This window comes from Eretmochelys imbricata, chromosome 2 (genome assembly GCF_965152235.1).
Source record: "Eretmochelys imbricata isolate rEreImb1 chromosome 2, rEreImb1.hap1, whole genome shotgun sequence".
Taxonomy (NCBI): Eukaryota; Metazoa; Chordata; order Testudines; family Cheloniidae; genus Eretmochelys; species Eretmochelys imbricata.
The window spans coordinates 190238146-190258136 of NC_135573.1; the positions used below are offsets into that span (position 1 = coordinate 190238146).

Consider the following 19991-nt stretch of genomic DNA (forward strand, 5'->3'; position numbering starts at 1 on the left):
TGATAAAAACACTCATTACTTCTGAATTCGAATGCTTTGCACCTCTGTGCTGTAGCACCACCTGAAAATGTCGAAGCACTTCACAAGCACACCCGAGTTGTGAGATAGGGAATTATTATATTGACGGAGGGGGACGGCCCCAGAACCCAGGCTCCAAATGGAGCCTGGGTGTTTACACTGCAGTTTTACAGACCTGCAGCCTGAGCTCCACGTGTCCAAATCAGCTGATACGGGCCAGGTATGGGTGCTTAATTGTAGTGTAGACATTCCCTTAGTGACTTGTCCTAGACCAAAAAGGAAACCTTTGGCAGGAACAGAACCCAGCCTTCCCAGCTACTCCAATCCAATGTTTTAACCATTAAACCACTGTCATTCATAGTAAAGGTTTCAGAGTAACAGCCGTGTTAGTCTGTATTCGCAAAAAGAAAAGGAGTACTTGTGGCACCTTAGAGACTAACCAATTTATTTGAGCATGAGCTTTCGTGAGCTACAGCTCACTTCATCAGATACATACCGTGGAAACTGCAGCAGACTTTATATATACACAGAGAATATGAAACAATACCTCCTCCCACCCCACTGTCCTGCTGGTAATAGCTTATCTAAAGTAATCGTCAGGTTAGGCCATTTCCAGCACAAATCCAGGTTTTCCCACCCTCCACCCCCCCACACAAATCCACTCTCCTGCTGGTGATAGCCCATCCAAGGTGACAACTCTTTACACAATGTGCATGATAATGAAGTTAGGCCATTTCCTGCACAAATCCAGGTTCTCTCACTCCCTCACCCCCCTCCAAAAACCCACCCCCATACACACACAGACTCACTCTCCTGCTGGTAATAGCTCGTCCAAACTGACCACTCTCCAAGTTTAAATCCAAGTTAAACCAGAACATCGGGGGGGGGGGGGAGGAAAAAACAAGAGGAAATAGGCTACCTTGCATAATGACTTAGCCACTCCCAGTCTCTATTTAAGCCTAAATTAATAGTATCCAATTTGCAAATGAATTCCAATTCAGCAGTTTCTCGCTGGAGTCTGGATTTGAAGTTTTTTTGTTTTAAGATAGCGACCTTCATGTCTGTGATTGCGTGACCAGAGAGATTGAAGTGTTCTCCGACTGGTTTATGAATGTTATAATTCTTGACATCTGATTTGTGTCCATTTATTCTTTTACGTAGAGACTGTCCAGTTTGACCAATGTACATGGCAGAGGGGCATTGCTGGCACATGATGGCATAAATCACATTGGTGGATGTGCAGGTGAACGAGCCTCTGATAGTGTGGCTGATGTAATTAGGCCCTGTGATGGTGTCCCCTGAATAGATATGTGGGCACAATTGGCAACGGGCTTTGTTGCAAGTAAAGAACGTCTGACTTTTATAAATGAACCTTTGCTACAGTACAGAGATTTCCCTTGGGAAAATATCTTTATAAATTTCTCTAAATTGCCATCAGTCCCTTTGCAACAACCCATGATTTGGGCCAGACTCTGCCCCTTAGACTGAGTTCCACTTTGGGGACAGTGCAGGGGTGCCTCCTGCAGTTCCTGGGGAATACAGCTGCTGCGCTATCCCGTAGGACAGAGTCACAGATGCTCCCCTCCATGTTGGTCAAAGCAGAAAGATGCTGAGGCCGTGTCCTCACTCGTTGCACCCAAGGGGGTGGCAGTGGGGACCATGTTTGATCTAGACCCATTACTCAATGGAGGAGGGAGGGGACATAATAACAGAAAATGTGGAAATGGCAGAAGTGCTAAATGATTTTTTTCAGTTTTTACCAAAAGGATTAGTAGCAATTGGACGTCTAACAGTGGATGCCCAGTGAAAATGAGTTAGGATCAGAGGCTAAAATAGGGAAAGAACAAGTTAAAAATTACTTAGACAAGTTAGATGTCTTCAGATCACCACGGCCTGATGAAATACATCAAGGAGCTGACTGAGGAGATATGAGCCATTAGCAACTATCTTTGAAAAGTGATGGAAGATGGGATTGATTCCAGAGGACTGGAAAAGGGTAAATAAATATAGTGCCAATTTAGAAAATGAGAAATAAGGACAACTTGGGGAATTACAGACCATTCACCTTGACTTCAGTAACCAGAAAGATAATGCAGGAAATAATTAAGCAATCAATTTGCAAACACCTGGGAAGTTATAAGGTGATAAATCCATGCTGACCATTTCTTGGCAAGACTAAATGGTGTTAAACCAAGCTAAGAGCTTTTTTTTTTTTTTTTTTTTGGACAGGATAACAAAGCTTGTGGATGGGGGAAAGTGGTAGATGTGGTATATCTTGACTTTACTAAGGCTTTTGATACTGTCTCGCATGACTGTCTCAAACAATATAGGGAAAAACAGCTAGATGGAGCTACTATAAGGTGGGTGCATAACTGGTTGGAAAACCGTTCCCGGAGAGTACTTTTCAGTGGTTCACAGTCAAGCTGGAAGGGCACACTGAGTGGGGTCCTGCAGGGATCAGTTCTGGGTCCGGTTCTTTTCAATATCTTCATCAATGGTTTAGATAATGGCATAGAGAGTACACTTATAAAGTTTGCAGATGATACCAAGCTGGAAGATGTTGCAAGTGCTTTGGAGGATAGGATTAAAATTTAAAATGATCTGGACAAATTGGAGAAATGGTCTGAAGTTAATAGGATGAAATTCAGTAAGGACAAATGTAAAGTACTCCATTTAGGAAGGAACAATCAGTTGCACACATACAAAACGGGAAATGACTGCCTAGGAAGGAGTACTGCAGAGAGGGATCTGGGGGCCATAATGGATCACAAGCTAAATCAGTCAGTGTAACACTGTTGCAAAAAAAAGCAAACATCACTGTGGGATGTATTAGCAGGAGTGCTGTAAACAAGACATGAGAAGTAATTCTTCTGCTCTACTCTGTGTTGATCAGGCATCAACTGGAGTATTGTGTCCCGTTCTGGGCACCACATTTCAAGAAAGATGTGGATAAAATGGAGAGTCCAGAGAAGGGCAACAAACATGATTCAAGGTCCAGAAAACATGACCTATGAGGAAAGATTGAAAAAACTGGGTTTGTTGAGTCTGGAAAAGAGAAGACTGAGGGGGGACATTATAACAGTTTTCAAGTACGTAAAAGGAGGAGGAAGAAAAATTGTTGTTTTTAACTTCTGAGGATAGGTCAAGAAGCAATGGGTTTAAATTGCAGCAAGGGTAGGAAAAACTTCCTAACTGTCAGGGTGGTTAAGCACTGGAATAAATTGCCCAGGGAGGTTGTGGAATCTCCACCACTGGAGATTTTTAAGAGCAGATTAGACAAACACCTGTCAGGGATGGTCTAGATAATACTTTGTCCTTGCCATGAGTGCAGGGGGACTGATGATCTCTCAAGGTCCCTTCCAGTCCTATGATTATATGTTCCTGTGAAAAAACCCCATCTGAAAATGTGGCCAGCTCTTCTGTGGTAGGGAAGGGGAGGTGAAGGCTCTTTATGCCTTCCTGTGTGCATAAGCCAGCCACCATCTAGCTCTTTATAAAACATTATAGAAATATTTTGTTTCCCCCATGACTGCCTTAGGCAGGAAGAAAAACAGAGGGGGCACTTTATAACAGCTGCTGGCTATAAACCAAAACCAATGCTTTATGTTCCCCTTCTAACAGCCTGAGACTGAACCCTCTGTTTTTGCAAGAAAGACGCCATGAGCCAAACAATCACAAATATGAAGAGAATATGAGCAAGTGAAAATCACTAAGGCTGTGGACAACCCAGTGACCTTGTGGTAGCTCTCTTCACTGCCATGTGTGTAGCACTGCTATATGTGAATGGGGGCGGGAGCACTTTCGTTTACTCTCTGTTCCTGGTCTCTTGTTTTCGAGGCTACAGTATTTTAAATGGAGTTGTGCACTTATCCAGAAGTAAATTTGGCCCTATGAGTTGTCAGCCTCTTGCAGGAAGAGAGTGACTTGAATTATTCAATAGTTTCATCTCCATCTGCTGAATTAGTAGGCTGTGAAAGGAGTCCCCTTCACTTCTACAAGTGTGGAAGTGAGGTGTTTTGGATGATGGGCCTTAAAAGGAATGGAGTTAAATTGGGGAGAAAATTGAAGCTCCTCAGGGCTTCAAAAGATTCCTAGGAGAAAAAAAATAGCCATTAAGGTTACTGTCGCATTGGGATGTCACCCATATGAGTATGTGTGAAGAGCGTGAATAATTCACTGTAATATCATCATATATGATTACATAGCTAAATGTGCAAGAAAATGGAGAGCAATACCACAGACTCCTTTAGAATAGGAATTAAGCACAACAGAAGAGAGAAGCTGATAGAAATTGCTTATAGTCAAAAGGTAAGAGAGATCATCTGTATTCCTTTGATCTATAAGTAGGTAAGAAAAAAAAGCTAACTTGCGGAGTGCAAAATTGTCTTGTCTTTCTTGTAACAGAGAGGCAGTGGATTTCCAGTTCTTTACAGAGCACAACCAGTTCAAGAGATGAAGTGATCACAGGACAGGCAGATGTAAGATCCAGCTTTACACAAAGCTGGATAAAGCCATGCTGATCACCAGTAAGCAGACAGCTAAAATTAACCTAGAAAAATGCAATAAGAGGACGGAAGAATTTTGTCAGCCTGAAAAAGTATATGTCAAGCTCTGGCGAGGAGAACATGACAGCAAGACAGGAATGACAAATGTGTCTCATGGGGGAATATGGTGAAAATCTAAAGATGAGATATCACTGAGGAAAGGAAAATCCTAGTGAATTGAGAAATGTTATTTTCTGTTTCTAAACAAAGATTTGAGAAGGAACAGTTCAGAGACTTTAGACGGCTCATGCTGACCACCACCTACCCCTTTCCATGATCAACAAAACAATCCAAAACCAAAACTCTCCTCTGGAAATTGAGATGCAAAGAAAAAAAGAAGACTCAGCAACAAAATGCAGAGCAGCTGAACCAGCTGAAATATATACAATACACCTGACCTACAAAATTTGATTAAGCTCAGTAGCTGAGACCCAGAAATGGAATCGAAAGGATGCTACTCTACTCAGGGCATTCAGAAGAAGGGCAGAGCCAGATCTGAACATCACTCAAAACAAATACAATATGACATCTTAGAATAGCCTGTACATTATAAGAACCAAGCAGAAGAAATCAAGAATTAGGGCCTTGTTATAACCAAAAGAGGACATCAACCGTGGAGTTAAGACATTAAATGTGTACATCATTGAGAGCTCACTACAATGTGTAATCAAATTCAGCAGTGCATTATATAGTTCACTGGACTGCAACCACATAATACCAATATTTACCACTTTTTATCTCCACAGTGTTTTCACAAATATATGCATACAATCCCCCACATCCATTTCCACCCCTTTCCCCTACCAAAAAGGCAAATGAGTGTTCTCTATTTTACTAATGGGGAAACTGAGGCTGACAAATTGTCTCAGGCCACAAAGTCAGTGACGGATCTGGGATGAGAAGACAGAAGTTCCTAACTCCTAATTTCATGCTCAGACCACACTTCTCTGTCACTCATTCTGGAGTGGGACTGCTAGTTAACTGAACTGGGGTCACTGTATTTCAGCCACACTACAAGGCAAAATGAATCACATGAAAGAATATTCCTCTAGTCCAACCCACAGAAGAAGATCTAGGACCAGCACAAAATATCAGCAATAGAATTCTGAGATAATCAAGGAAACAGATCAGAAATTTGCCACTCCTAAGAGAAGCATGATGAGGGAGATGGTGGAATGTATGGGATAAGGAACAAAAGCAATGGAAATATGAACAAACTCAAATAAGGGACATAGAGAAAATCATTAAATGAATCTGTCAATAGGTAAACACATCACTAGAAGGAAACTAGAAGGAAATGGATGCACCCCAAGAATCTCAGCAGAGACATAATATGGGAAAGTCCAGAAATGGAAAGACTATCCCCTTAATGAAACAGATTAGTATAATACTCGTGTTTGCATGCATGGGGGGCGAGGGGGAGAATTCAGGCAAGGAAGATTGGGTAGAGCTTTAGCGGAAGCATTTAGTCAGAAAAGGACAGAGAAAAAGAGAAGTTTCCTCTGATAGCAGAGGAAGGAGTTGAGCTGGAATCAAGTATTACCATGAAAAAGACAATCACACTGTTCAATATGATGGTCAAAACCACTAGCCACGAAGCGCATGTTTATTATTAATGTACAACATATGGTGAAACATTCCATCAAAATAAACTCTCACACAGATCTAAGGAGGCTTTTGAACATTTGTTTTTGTATTCTCCATAATTTTGTATTATAAATGCAACATGAATTTTAGGCTTGTCTATATGACATCGCAGTCCAGATTACAGGAATGCGAATCGTAGAGTTCTCTAATGTGTTTGCTGTAACTGCCCTATGTAGATGCTGGCGCAAACTAAAAGGTACCTAGTTCACATTAATGTAGTCCCGTTTCAAATAAGCAAACTTTTGGTTTGCTCCAGTGAGATCTACACCGGACAGTTAGACCACAACACACTAAATCTTTCTGTAATTCATATCCCCATATTGCACCACCCTTTAGACAAGCCCTTTTTTCCCCACTCTTATGACTGACCTGAAGTGCAAGTGGGACAGACTGACTCTCTATATAGCCAGAATTGTTTATAGATTGAATTCAGAACAGAAGTACGGTTCTAGTCCTCACGGTTGTGAAGAAAAACTTGCAAATACGACCCAAGTGTGACATAGGAGCTAAGAAAGCAGAAGGCAATAAAAAGAATCCAACATCTTTTTCCTCTCATGTTTTTGTGGGGCTTGGCGCAAGATTTTTTTAATATCTGTAGATGGAAATACTATGTTGTTTTTTTCTGATAAATTTGTATTTAATTTATTCTATTCCCTTTTCTTTATATGCATTTGAAGGGATGCTGGGAGCTTAAACTTGGCCCCTAAACAAAACTGCATTAAAACAAGCTTTTATAAAACCTAAGGCCAATCAAAATCTGTCTCCACTTTTCTTTAACATAAGCAAACACTTTTACTCAGCATTCAACGACTTCACTGTAGCACTAAAACCCACAAAGTGAGACTAAGTAAACTAAAGTGCATCAGATGATGCTGATTTTCATTGTCCAAACTGAGCATAACATGCTTCTGTGATTAACCAAAGATAACATTTTAAATATTATACCTCTTGTATTTCTCTCAGCTTGGACAATGAAAATCAACGACACTTGTTGCACTTTAGTTTATAGTTAGTCTCCCTTTGGAGTTTTTAGCAGTGCACTGTTTGGTTTTTGAGCACTGAATGAAAGTGTTTACTTGTTTTTCTTAAAATGGGGAAATATTTTGATTGGCCTTAGGTTTTATAAAAGCTTGTTTTTACACAATTTATATTTGCAGCCAAATCTAAGCTGTCAGCATCCTTTTCAGTGTGTATAAAAGAAAGGGGAAAAGAATATTAACAGAATAAAAACAAATAGTTAAGAAAGCAGAAATAGTGACAAATGTGATGGTTTTTTAAAATTCATTTTTAGCAATTTAAGATGTAATTAGTAAATACAGTTGCTTACAACATGTGATTTTTACACTGATAGAATCCCTTTAAGAGGCTCTTCATCTATAGGGAAAGGAATAGGACATGGTCATTCTGTTTCAGCTACAGCTCACCTGTGTGGACAGATTAGCAGAGTTGAAAAATTCATTCTGACCTTTCCTTTGCAATGAGATGAACTTTCTCTGAAACTAGCAATCACTACTGAACTACTACCCTATCCCACTTGCAGCACATCTATTTCCATTTCCTCCTCCCAAATGGCAACTACTTGGAACAAAATGTGACCATCCTATTTGATTTATATGAGATCCAGAAATTCATGGATGAAACTTGAATGGATTGATCCTTAATCTAATTGAATCGAACTATTGTATGCCTAGTACATTTTGCAGTAGATCAACTCATTACCATAATGGTATTAATTCAATATTCAAGACTGGTACTATCATTCTTATTCTGATACAAACTAAGGTCTGAATACACTATTTTCTGAATTCATATAGGAATATGTTTTAAAATAGTATTGTTATTACAGAAGCACATTAGACACGGTCATACAGTACTGCAAAAAAGAGAATTTCTTCCTTAAAACAAATAAAAATAAAAAAGAACCCCTACCGACTAATGCCATCTTTAAAGTTAATGTTCATATACGTTTTAGCAATTAAGGAATTCTCGCTCCATATGGGAAGTTCCTTCCTAATTCCTGTTAGTGCTTAGCTTATAGCTTAAAATATGAGGGTTTAAATCCTCAGATGAAATAAAAAATGATCTTGTCTAATATAACTGTGGATGTTCTCAGCTACAGTATTGTTCTGGACTTTTAAGTTCCTACATAAAGAAAACCAGGTTCTTAATGGGATAACTCCATAATGTTAAGGACAACTGCAAAGTACTCCATTTAGGAAGGAATGATCAGTTGCACACATACAAATGGGAAATGACCGCCTAGGAAGGAGTACTGCAGAAAGAAATCTGGGGGTCATAGTGGATCACAAGCTAAATATAAGTCAATAGTGTAACATTGTTGCAAAATAACAAAAATCATTCTGGGATGTGTTAGTCAGAGTGCTGCAAGTAAGGCACAAGAAGTAATTCTTCCACTCTACTCCGTGCTGATTAGGCCTCAACTGTGTCCAGTTCTGGGTGCTACTTTCAGGCAGAGGTGGACAAATTGGAGAAAGTCCAGAGAAGAGCAACAAAAATGATTAAAGGTCTAGAAAATATGACCTACGAGGGAAGATTGAAAAAAATGGCTTTGTTGAGTCTGGAAAAAGAGAAGACTGAGAGGGGACATGATAACAGTTTTCAAGTACATAAAAGGTTGTTACAAAGAGGAAGGAGAAAAATTGTTCTCCTTAGCCTCTGAGGATAGGACAAGAAGCAATGGTTTTAAATTGCAGCAAGGGCAATTTATGTTGGACATTAGGAAAAACTTCCTGTCAGGATTGTTAAATACTGGAATAAATTGCCTAGGGAGTCCCCATCATTGCAGATTTTTAAGAGCAAGTTAGACAAATACCTGTCAGGGATGGTCTAGATAATACTTAGTCCTACCATGAATGCAGGGGACTGGAGTAGAGGACCTCTCGAGGTCCCTATGATTTTATGATAAACAGAGGAAAGATGGTCAAATTGTTAGGGTATTAGCCTTGTACTCGGGAGACTGGGGTTCAGATTTCTGCTCTGCTACAGACTTCTTGCATGACCTTGTGCAAGTCTTGGTACCCATCTGTGAAACACAGATAACACTACTTCCCCACCTCACAAGAGGGAGTTGTGAACTTATCCTCTTGATTATGACTCATTAAAGACTGTGAGGTGCTCAGAAACTGTGGTAGTGAGAGCCATATAAGTACCAAAGATAAAAGCTAGGAAACCTACCTACCTATTTCTGCAGTGTACTTGGAAGGAACATGGAGGGGACAGACTCTACAGTATGCACCAGGCATCTCGTTCCTCCATAGCTCTTTTGGATGAATCCCTTTGGTAATTCTATCCCTCATATGAGGCTTCGTCGTGTCACTAGGCCTCCTCTGCTTGTGTGGTGGATCCATCCAGCACGTTTGAATGCATTTAACTATACCTATGAGACTTTTCTCAAACACTGTATTAATGGGTTCCATGTTTGCTCAAATGTATATTGTTAAATAGATGGAATACCAATACAGTAGTTGCCATGAAAAACTCAGGGCCAGATCCTCAGCAGGTGTAAATTACTGGAGCTCTTCTGACTTCAGCATTTACAGTTACTATAGAATGGTGTCTAAAGCACTACTGTATTTCATTATTCCTAGGACAGAAAAGATCTGCAGCATCTCAGATACTATTTGTGTAGATGTTGTCTTTCTACATGGCAACAACCAACTGTGCAGTACTCTTCCGGAGAAAATCCCGATTCCTCTTTGAGACCCACACTAAAAGCAAAGCTAGTTGTAACAAAGCAATTCCAAGTAACGGCAACCCACAGGTCCTTTACATCAGAAATCTCAGCCACAACAGGGTTCTTTTTAATTGTGAAGACTCTGCTCTCTATCTGCACCACTTTTTGTTTGTTCCGTTTTGAACATAATACGTTGTGACCAACATGTCTAATACCAGTCGTAATTAAATGGTAAGTGCTAACATTCCATATTGTCCGTTGACTTTGTTGTTACTTCTGTACCATAATATCTGCTTTGGGAGGGTTAGCTTCTGAAGCTATTTCATGATTTGCCTCATGAAGAATTAATGACTCTTCTTCTAACATGTTCTTTTGTAGCAGTGGGGAAAACTTGTATTGCTAGTTGCCATCTCATCTTTTGGCTTCAAGCAGCTCTAGGAAACATACTGCAAAAGCTCCTCACTGGGGATAAGGGAGCAAAAGGGCTAAAAGACAGTTTGGCTACTTCAGATTAAGTAGGAAGCATTATGGAGAAAATGTTCTGAATTATGTCACATAGGGCAAATGTCATTGTATTTTTTAGTGAGTATTTACTGTGCCAGGAAAAATTACATGGTTTGTAGCACACTGTCTGACCAATTCCCCCTGCCCCGCCCGGTCCCTCCCCCCCCACCTCCCTTCAAACACCAAGCTTTCAGAAAATGCAGAAAACAAGATTCTTCTTTTGGATCCACTTCCTCTGAACCGCTCAGATTCTAAGCACAAATGTATGTGCCAAGAGTATTGCAAACACCATTACAGACACTGCTTAAATAGAGTTTTTTCCTTTACTTCTAATGAATGCACGCCTATTTCTGAGAGACAAGTTGCTTCCACTTCCATAAGAATATCATATTTAACCTTAGAACTCTAGCATTTTCTAGCTTTGCAGCACCAGTAAATGAATACTTAAGATAACAAACTGTACAATACATAGAATATAGTCCAAATTGACAATCACACATGCTCAAGCTATGCCTATAATAGGTAACAGGTAATTGTGCATGCATAATAGGTAGATGTGTATGAAAACGGGTAACAATGCAAAAGTCCCCATTTGTGCATGTAAAGTGCCTGTCTGCCCATACATATAGATATTTTGTAGGTACAAATTAGGAGCCTACATTTCAAATTGGCCTTATGCCTACAGTTTCCAAAAGATTAAAATAAAATGTCTGTTCTTTGTTTGGCCTTTCTGACAGTAATTGCTTACTTGATAATTAAAGTAATCCACTTACAAATATTTGATTGGCAGAACCCTAAGGTGGCATTACTCAGCTTTTTGGATCTAGAGTTCCAAAGGGAATGGGGAAAATGTACAGGGCATCAAATATGCAAAAGCATCATCAAGGGTTTTAATAACAACTCAGTGTAGTTCTGACTTGTGAATTACCCTCTTTGTTTTATGGTTCCAATAGATAATAAATTATTCAATCTGCAGCTTTTTTTCTTTTCATTTTGCATTACATATGTCATCTGATTCACTGTAACACAATGGAGCAAGAGAGGAGCAAAATATTTGCAGAGAAAAGCAAAACAGCAGTCATAATCAGACTTTTTTTACTTTATTATGAATCAAAAAAGGGACCTCTCATTGAAAAAATTGACTACATTTTGTGAATTTCCACTGAAAAATTGGCTCATTTTCCAGTAAAATTAGCTCATTTCATTGAAAGATTACTTTGAAATTTGAAAATGGAGATGTGAAATATGAACTGTCATATTTTCAATGTAGAAAATAGAGATCTCATTATTTTCTGCAGAGAAACTAGATCGTCCAAACCTTTAAAACATTGTGGGAGTTTTACCAATTTTGAACATCTCTAAATTGGAGCTGCACCGTTTGAGATTCCTTAATCTAGCCCTCTAAACAGCTTTCCTTTAAAATCGCATCTTTATAAGTCAAGGTGGTGGGTCCCTGAACTGTTTTAGCAGCAGCTGTCCAGGTTTTAGTTCACATGTGAATGCTTGTGATGTCCATCAACCAGCAGGCAGTCTGTTCTTATGCTCCCTAAATAACTTCTGGGCAATTTAACACATTTCTCAGTCTGAAACCAAATGGTAAGAATGTTTAAAAGGGTGCCAAGAATTACACTTACCCTCAACAACTATGCCACAGTGATGTTATCTGTCTTTACAAAACCCAGAAGAACCAAGAAACTGAGACACTACTGAAAAAACTCTCCACCTTACCATACCTTTAATGCAAACACCCAAATGAGGGATCCAGTGTCGTGGGGCAGGAAATTATCCAAAATGAAGGACAAAGCGTTAGTAGCTCAAAGCTAAAAATACAAGAAACTTACTGTCTTTGCCATCTATTTATAAACACTTCTAGGGTTTATGATTTCCTGTGTGTCAGTAATTTACAATTATAAAAGTGAAATATCACTCCACAACTTTTTGGGGATCAGGTATATTTGGGTCTGTAACAAGAGACAGTTTAGAGGTATGGTTCTCTCCTGTTTGAAAGATATCCTGCAATGAGATATGGGTTTCAAAGATATTGGATCCACATCACAAGGCTTTAAGATAGTCTCAAAAAAAAAAAATCTCAGCTGGGGAAAGGACCTCTTAATAGCAGATGAAGTATCTAAAAATAAAGGAGATGTACACAGCTGGGGAATATTTACAGAAACATATTGGCTTTTTTAGCAGGCACTTTCCTTTCATATAGTAAGAGCCTAAATTTCAGAGAATCTGAACGTCTGCATCTGCCCCTGACCTCTGAAAATTCAGGCCTTTTTTGTCTGTATTTAGCCTAGTTACAAGCTCATCATATGCCACAAATTACTAGGACTGAACCACTGCACTGGACACTGGATGGTCTGTAATAAGCAGAAGCAACAATGGCAGAAAATTGTCTTACCTTAGAGTGGGATGTGTAGACGCCTTCAAACGCATCTATATTCTCATAGCCCATTGAGTCTGCTCTCTGTTCAACTGTAGATTCTGCTTCTTTTTGCTTTTTGCATTGCTGGCTGGTGCAAACTGTAAATTTACAGATGTGGGTGTGTTATGCCAAGATGCTTATCCATATCTCATTCTGCAAAGCATTCAATTTAAATGCACATGGCACTGTGCCATGTGGCTCCTATTCCTCTGAAGTGCTTTCAGTCTCATGACCTACACGCAGCAATGTTTCCGTAGGTCACTGATTTTTTGGAAGATAAATAGGCAGATGGAAGAGTATAAAAGTGATTCTAAGGGATTTTCTTTAACATCTTTACAGAACCTCACATTCAATCAACAAATATCATATTTAAGAACATGGTCTTGTCTTACTTGAATTCATACATTAGAAACTTTTAATTGTTGAGTTCTCTGTGAACATCTGTGTTAAAAGTTTATCCTGATAAAAAGGAAAGAATTATTTTTAATTCAAAATATTTAATTTAAATGTCAATTGTGGTAATGCATCTGCTGATTCATCCCGGCAATTAGACCAGGTGAGACTCATCTCAAAATCAGGGAGTATAAATAGGTTGAGAGTCTCTCTGAGGCAGAGGGAATGCTCATGGGACAGTGCAGTCGGTCCTGCAGGGAGAAACCCTAGGAATAGCCAAGCTCAGACGGAAGCTCAGGCTGAGATATGTTTGTTATTTAAGACAGCAATAAAGGAAAACTGCAGGAAACGGTACATTTGGACAACATTCAGTGTGTGTACAATGTCAAAAGCAGGGTTGGCACAAAAGGGTAGTAGAAATGAAGGAAATCCATATCAGAGCTTGTTCTATGCAACAGTTAAGGGAACCACAGTGAGGTTCCTCCACTAAGTGAAGAAATCCACTAGTGGCTGAGGATAACAAAAGAAACCTACTATTCTACACCACTTCCACTACTTTACATAGTGGAGGTTAACATTTCAAAATGAACATTACTACAGGACACTAGATGAATGTGTGCAACTGTGTCAGTGGGAATAGATGTGGCGTAGCCTGCAGTGGAGAACAAAGAGAGGAATGGACGAGGAGCAAGGATGCTGAAGAATTTGTGAAAAGCCATCTGGAATTGTGTGTTTTCTTGATGGCTCAGTAAGATTAATTACTCTGATGAGGCACAGACTCAGTTCAAATACTGAGATGAACCTAGAGGGAAATAACATAGGAGATACCTTGAATCTGCTCTTATAAACAAAATACGACTGCGTTCCTACCATGTTTGACCACTGCTGCAGAATACTGTATTATTTGAAGGGAGTTTGTCCCACATAGCAATGTGAGCATGGGTATTAAAAGTTTTTATAGCTCACATGATATAAAGTCCAGAAGTGTCATGGGGATAACTAACAAAATATCTTCAGTCTCGTGCAGCGGTTGCTTACTAGAACATACATTGAGCTAACTGCCTGTACAGGGGCTAAGCCAGGGCTCAGCCCTCTCCGGGGTGGCGGGGAGCCACACCGGCTCGCTACACACAGTTAACTTTGGGGAATTTGTCCGACCACCGGAGTCTCCCTCAGCAGTCCTTGCAGTAACTGGACTGAGCACCGTAGGTCTGGGCCCTGAGTCAGGGTGGGGCACCAAATAGTCAGTAGCTCAGGCCATCAGGCAGGGGCTGAGCAAATAGCCCAACCTTAGCAGGCCAGGCCTTGGGTCAGGACGGGGGAACAAACAGTCAGTAGCTCAGGCCCTCAGGCCGGGGCTGAGCAACACAGCATGTGTGAATTAGCCTAGGCCTATAAGGACGAGGAAGAGGGGGAGACTGCCACCCACTGGGTCAGTGGGGACCCTGACCGCAACACAATGACATGGGTTCTGGCAGAGCTACAGCCAGACTAGGTTCGGCTGCCCCTGGGCTGCTTCCTAACTCCCCTCCTTCTGGTACCTGGGTACCGGCAGTGTTCTCCGGAGGGGTCCAGCACCATGGGTTCCTCCGGGCAGTGGAAAAGCGGCCGGCCTGGTAACTCCCCCGGATAGCTGGCGCAGGGCAGGTCCGGTAACTCCCCTGGAGAGCTGGCGCAGGGCAGGTCCGGCCAGTCTTGGCGTGGACCTGGGGCCACGGGGTTTCCCCAGTCGCAGGCTAGGCTAGCTACGTCTGGCCTCCCCGGCGGCTGGTCCTCTAGTAAGCTCTGAGGGCCCGCCTTTCTGCTTCCGGGTCGCACCTTTCTACTTCCGGGTCGCCACCTGTCCCTCTGAGGGGCGGGCTCAGAGCTTCCTGGCTCCGCCCACTCTGGTGTCTGGAGGGGTTCGACCCTCTCCGGGGCGGCAGGGAGCCACACCGCCTCGCTACACTGCTCCACCAACTAAGGCTAAAGGAAGAAAATATTTGAATGAAATAAACACACAAAGGTGTAAATCTGGAGTAGCTCCCCACTGGTTTCAGTGTCAGGTGTGACAGAGATTGGAATCAGGCCATAGAGCCTTACTAGCTTTAAAAACAGATCCCAAAAGCTCACAACTCCACTTATATGTACATTAGTACTACCTCTTAGAATCCTCACCTGGGAAAGTCAGGGAGATTTTTTTTGTTTTGGTAATGATGGGTTTTACTATGTACATTCTATAGCTCACTAATCTTGACCTACACACTTGAGGAAGACAGTACAGACCTTTGTTTTAACAGTTTAATTCAGCACACACTGATCACACCTTTGATGTCTTTGAATCTGAATTTTATAGGCTGAGCAAAATCCCTCCCTATATTCTTGGTGACTTTCCAAAATTTTAAAGCAAAGGCCACTAAAAACCATGGGCCATATCCACAGTTGGTGTCAAATGATACAGCTCTTCCAATTTGGGTGGCCCCACCCCAATTTACAGCAGCTGAAGATCTGGCCCAAAGCATTTAAGAAGGCATAGCTGTATAATGAATTATTTGATTATGGAGGGCCCACAAACTAACTGGATATTTTAAAACTGCAGTAAATTTAAACATCTGTATATATGTATACACACAGTGCAGTGAAGCCTATACAACAGACCACCCTTATTATGCAACCTTCCATGTTTAGACCATCACAGCTCCCTGGAAACAGCTGCCATGTCCCTGTGGCTCCTAGGCACAGGGGCGATCAGGGAAGCTCAGCATGCTGCCCCTGTCCCCAGTGCTGGCTCCACAGCTCCCATTGGCCGGAAACTGCAGCCAATGGGAGCTGCAGGGGTAGCACCTGTGGGTGCGGGCAGCACACACCGTGCAGACCCGCCTGGCTGAGCATCCGCCTAATGGCCAGAACATGGCAGCTGCTTCAGGGAGGAGTACAGAGCAAGGGCAGGCAGGGAGCCTGCCTTAGCCTCACTGCACCACCAACTGGGAGATGCCTGAGCTAAGCGCTGCCCGGCAGGAGCCTGCACCCTGAACCTCCTGCTGCAGGTCAGAACCCCCTTCCTCACCCTAACTCTGTCCCAGACCCCAAGCCCTGAACCCCCTGCCCCAGGTCAGAACCCCCTCCTGCACCCAAACTCCCTCCCAGAGCCCGCACCCACTCCTGCACCCCAACCCCTTACCCCAGCCCTGAGCCCCCTACTGCACTCCAAACCCCTCAGCCCAAGCCCAAAGCTCTGTCCTGCACCCCAAACCCCTCATCCCTGGCCCCACCCCAGAGCCCACACCCCCAGCTGGAGCCTGCACCCCCTCCCTCACCCCAACCCCTTGCCCCAGCCCAGAGCCCCCACCCACATCCTGAACCCCTCATTTCTGGCCCCACCCCAAAGCCCGCACCCCCAACCGGAGCTTTCCCCTCGTCCTGCACCCCAACCCCCTGCCCAGCCCAGAGGAAGTGAGTGAGAGTGGGAGAGAGCGAGCGACAGAAGGAGCGGGGCTGGAGTGAGTGGCACAGGCAGGGCCTCGGGCAGAGGCGGAACAAGGGTGTTCAGTTTTGTGCAATTAGAAAGTTGGCAACGCTACCGTTGTCCCTTGAGTGATCATGGAAGGCTTGTTTAACTATATAGTCCCCCATTTCTTCCTTTGCCAGCATAGTAAGAGGGTGCATGGGTAAATCATTATGATATTACTGTATCTACTTTGTTCAAGTAGATGCCTTATCAAAGGTGCTTTTGTGATGCTTTATGAAAGAGCACTTCCTGGTATGCTCCAGTAATGCCTCAATAGATAGAGAGTACTAAAGGTGGAACACACAGGGTTTTTTTTTTTAATCCGGCTGATATTTTGAACACTGCAAACTGACAGCAGCAGTGCTGTATACCCTGGGGTTCAGTGGCAGCAGCAACCAGCCTGTTTTGATGTGGAGAGGAACTGGATGCTCTGATGAGCACATGACTCCATTCAAGTCACAAGACAGGACCTTCACAGCTAAACTTATTGTTACACCATATCAGAGCTGTCAGTTTTGAGTCCTAGCACAGCATTGTGCAAAAGGGCAAGCGTTCTGGGTGCTTTCAGAATAGCACATACCCACCTCAGCATAGCACATACCCACCTCCCTGTTATAACAGTCCTCTTTCTTTGATTCACACGAATGTCACTGAGCTATAGACTATGGCTACATTAAACCCTGTCATAATTGCCCTTAGTAGAAGAACACCTCTCTATCACACTCAACATTGTTGACTATCACTAATGGCATTACCATGAGGGTGGGGTGAACCAGCTTCTTTCAAACAATGTGCTGGTTGGTTATTTCCAGCATTCATTCCTCCTTCTTTCTCCTTCCCCTTGCTCTGCATTCTCATTGCCAGCACCCACGACCTGGATATCCCATTCTTTCTCCTGCTTGACTTCAGCAGAACTATGCCATTCCCTTCTAGTCTCTACCTTCCGCCTTTTCTGCTGTGCATTGAAAGCCCATGAGGCCTAGGCTCCTAAGTGCCTAAATCACCTTTGAAAATGGGACTCAGGTGGTTTGTGAAAATCCTACCTTCTCTTTTTTCTCTCTCCACCCCTTTCCTAAGATTCGCTGACTTCCCCTCTTTCATTCCGCTCCTCCCCAACCACGCAGGGACACACTCCTCACCATCTCAGTCCTGTCGTACCATATTGAGCATTCCTCCAGGAAAAAATAGTGAACTGTCTTCTCAGAGTCTTCACTTGAATGAGGGAGTTGGGAAGTTTACAGAACTCTGGAAGAGGGGTTAATATTCTGGTCTCTCCTGTGTTGCCAGAGTCAGTGCTGCACTATGGCGGGAAGGGAAAGGTATACTTACATGGCCTAATTTTTAAGGGGCAATGAGCAACCACAAATCCTACTACAGACATTAATGGGAGATGTAAGTAATTAGCACTTTCTGGAAAGAAGGCTAACAGAAGGCACCGTGAGAAACCTCAATATTAGCTATGATGCAACTATTGGCCACAGTGCACACTAAAAACAAATTATAGCAATCATTTTAGAAACATGATTCTTAGATTAAATTGTTATGAAGTTTTTATATCAAATCTAAAAACAACCCTATTTCACTGCTGTAAGCCTTGATCTTCCATCCTCCTCCCCTTTGTTTGGTACTCCCCGCCCTTGTTACATATTGTGTCTAAGCTTAGACAGTAAGCCCTAGAGAGCAGTAACCATATATTATCTGTATTCGTGATGCACCTATTACACTATGAAGGCTAGATAAACATGAATAATAAATTGAAGTCCTGTGGTATCTTCTATTGAAAGCAATATTTTGGGTACACAGATTGGTCACTAATGAGTCTTTAATAGCCTTCTGTACATGACAATAATAATAATAATAATAATAATTGGTTCTTATATAGATCTTTCCATCCAGAAATCTCAAAGTGCTTTACAAAGGAAGGTCAGTATCATTATTTCCATTTTACAGATAGGGAAACTGAGGCACAAAGAGATTTTTTTTTTTAAATGACTTGCCCCAGGTCATCCAGCAGATCACTGGCAGAGATGGAAACAGAATCCAGGTCTGCTGACTTCCAATCCAGTGCTTGATCCACTGGACCATGCTGCCTCTCTACATGGAAAAAAGATTCTGAAAAATCTCACGCAACCAATGTGTACCTAGTTTTCACTTTAAATTGGCTAGTTACTTCAATCACTTGTAGGAACTACTGGAGAGTGTTGTGACATCTGTTAGTGGGGTGGGCAAAACCAATCACATGTGGGCAAAACCAATAATGTGTTCAGCCAGTGTTTCTTGATGGTAGCATGTGTTTCTGCCTTTACATTCATGGAGAGTATTTAAATAGGTCTCTGTTCCCTGTCTCTCTACAAGCACCTCACTAAAATGACTAAGCCAATACAAACCCGATCCTGAACAGCAGGACAAGGATTTCATTTGCAGACTCCCCACTGTACGAATGGAAGGTCATGATGAAACAATGTAAACTAAAGACTAAACCAAATGGTAAAAGAAGCTACTGAATAAGTGATATGAGTTCTCCTTAGAAACAGGAGCCCCCCAATGGTCACAGCTGCTAACAGCAAACTCTGTGCTTCTGTATCATAACATCCTGCTGCATTCCCCACTTGTGGCATCATGTTATCTGTCTCTTCCTTCAGATCATACATCTGAAGAGAGGTTCCCACAGCAACTTTAGCTGGCAAAACTTCTCTGAGGCATTGCAGCACTGCGTGGATAAAATCCTGCTGTCTGGTGCACAAGGAACGAAGAACACAGGGAATCTCTTCCTCCACAAAACCAGAAAGCAAGTATCTCTCCATGGTGCTCGAGAGGGCAGTATGAAAGAGGGCCAGTAATTGCACCGGCTCAAACACCACATCTCTAAGGGAGTGCTATTAACATGTTAAACAGTCATGGCTAGCGCTTCAGCTAGCTTGCACCTATGCTGTGGTCAGCAGCAAGCACAATCCAGCAACAGCAGAAACAGCTGCCTTTTTCAGTAAAAGCACAGTCTAAGTGCTCCCACAGTCCACTGCCTCAACCTACTATGAGGAATCTTGCCCTGGCTGACAGTGGGGGCAAGCCTGGCAGTGTCCCCCCGCCTCCAGCCATAGTAGGATTTAACCCTTTATTGTATGAGTTGGATTGACAGCACTACAAACTACTGATCACATTTCAGTCTCAAACTTCGTGCTTATCACCAGATAAGCTCAAGGAAATCAGCCATGGCACGTGTGTTTAAGGGCACCAGCCGTTTTCTTTACAGCATGGTGAAAACTGGATCAAAGAGTT

General features: G+C 42.2%; 1 protein-coding gene across 3 annotated transcripts in view; it reads right to left on the bottom strand.

Moving 5' to 3' along the window:
• TMEM108 (transmembrane protein 108) overlaps positions 1-19991 on the bottom strand; it is a 393284-nt gene that overhangs the window by 218807 nt on the left and 154486 nt on the right. For 2 of the 3 annotated variants that reach the window (XM_077811157.1, XM_077811156.1), the window contains exon 5: positions 12812-12933. The exons of the other annotated variant lie outside the window; for it this stretch is intronic. The gene's annotated coding sequence lies outside the window, so the exon portion shown is untranslated. The remainder of the gene's footprint in view (positions 1-12811; positions 12934-19991) is intronic. 3 annotated transcript variants of the gene reach the window in all.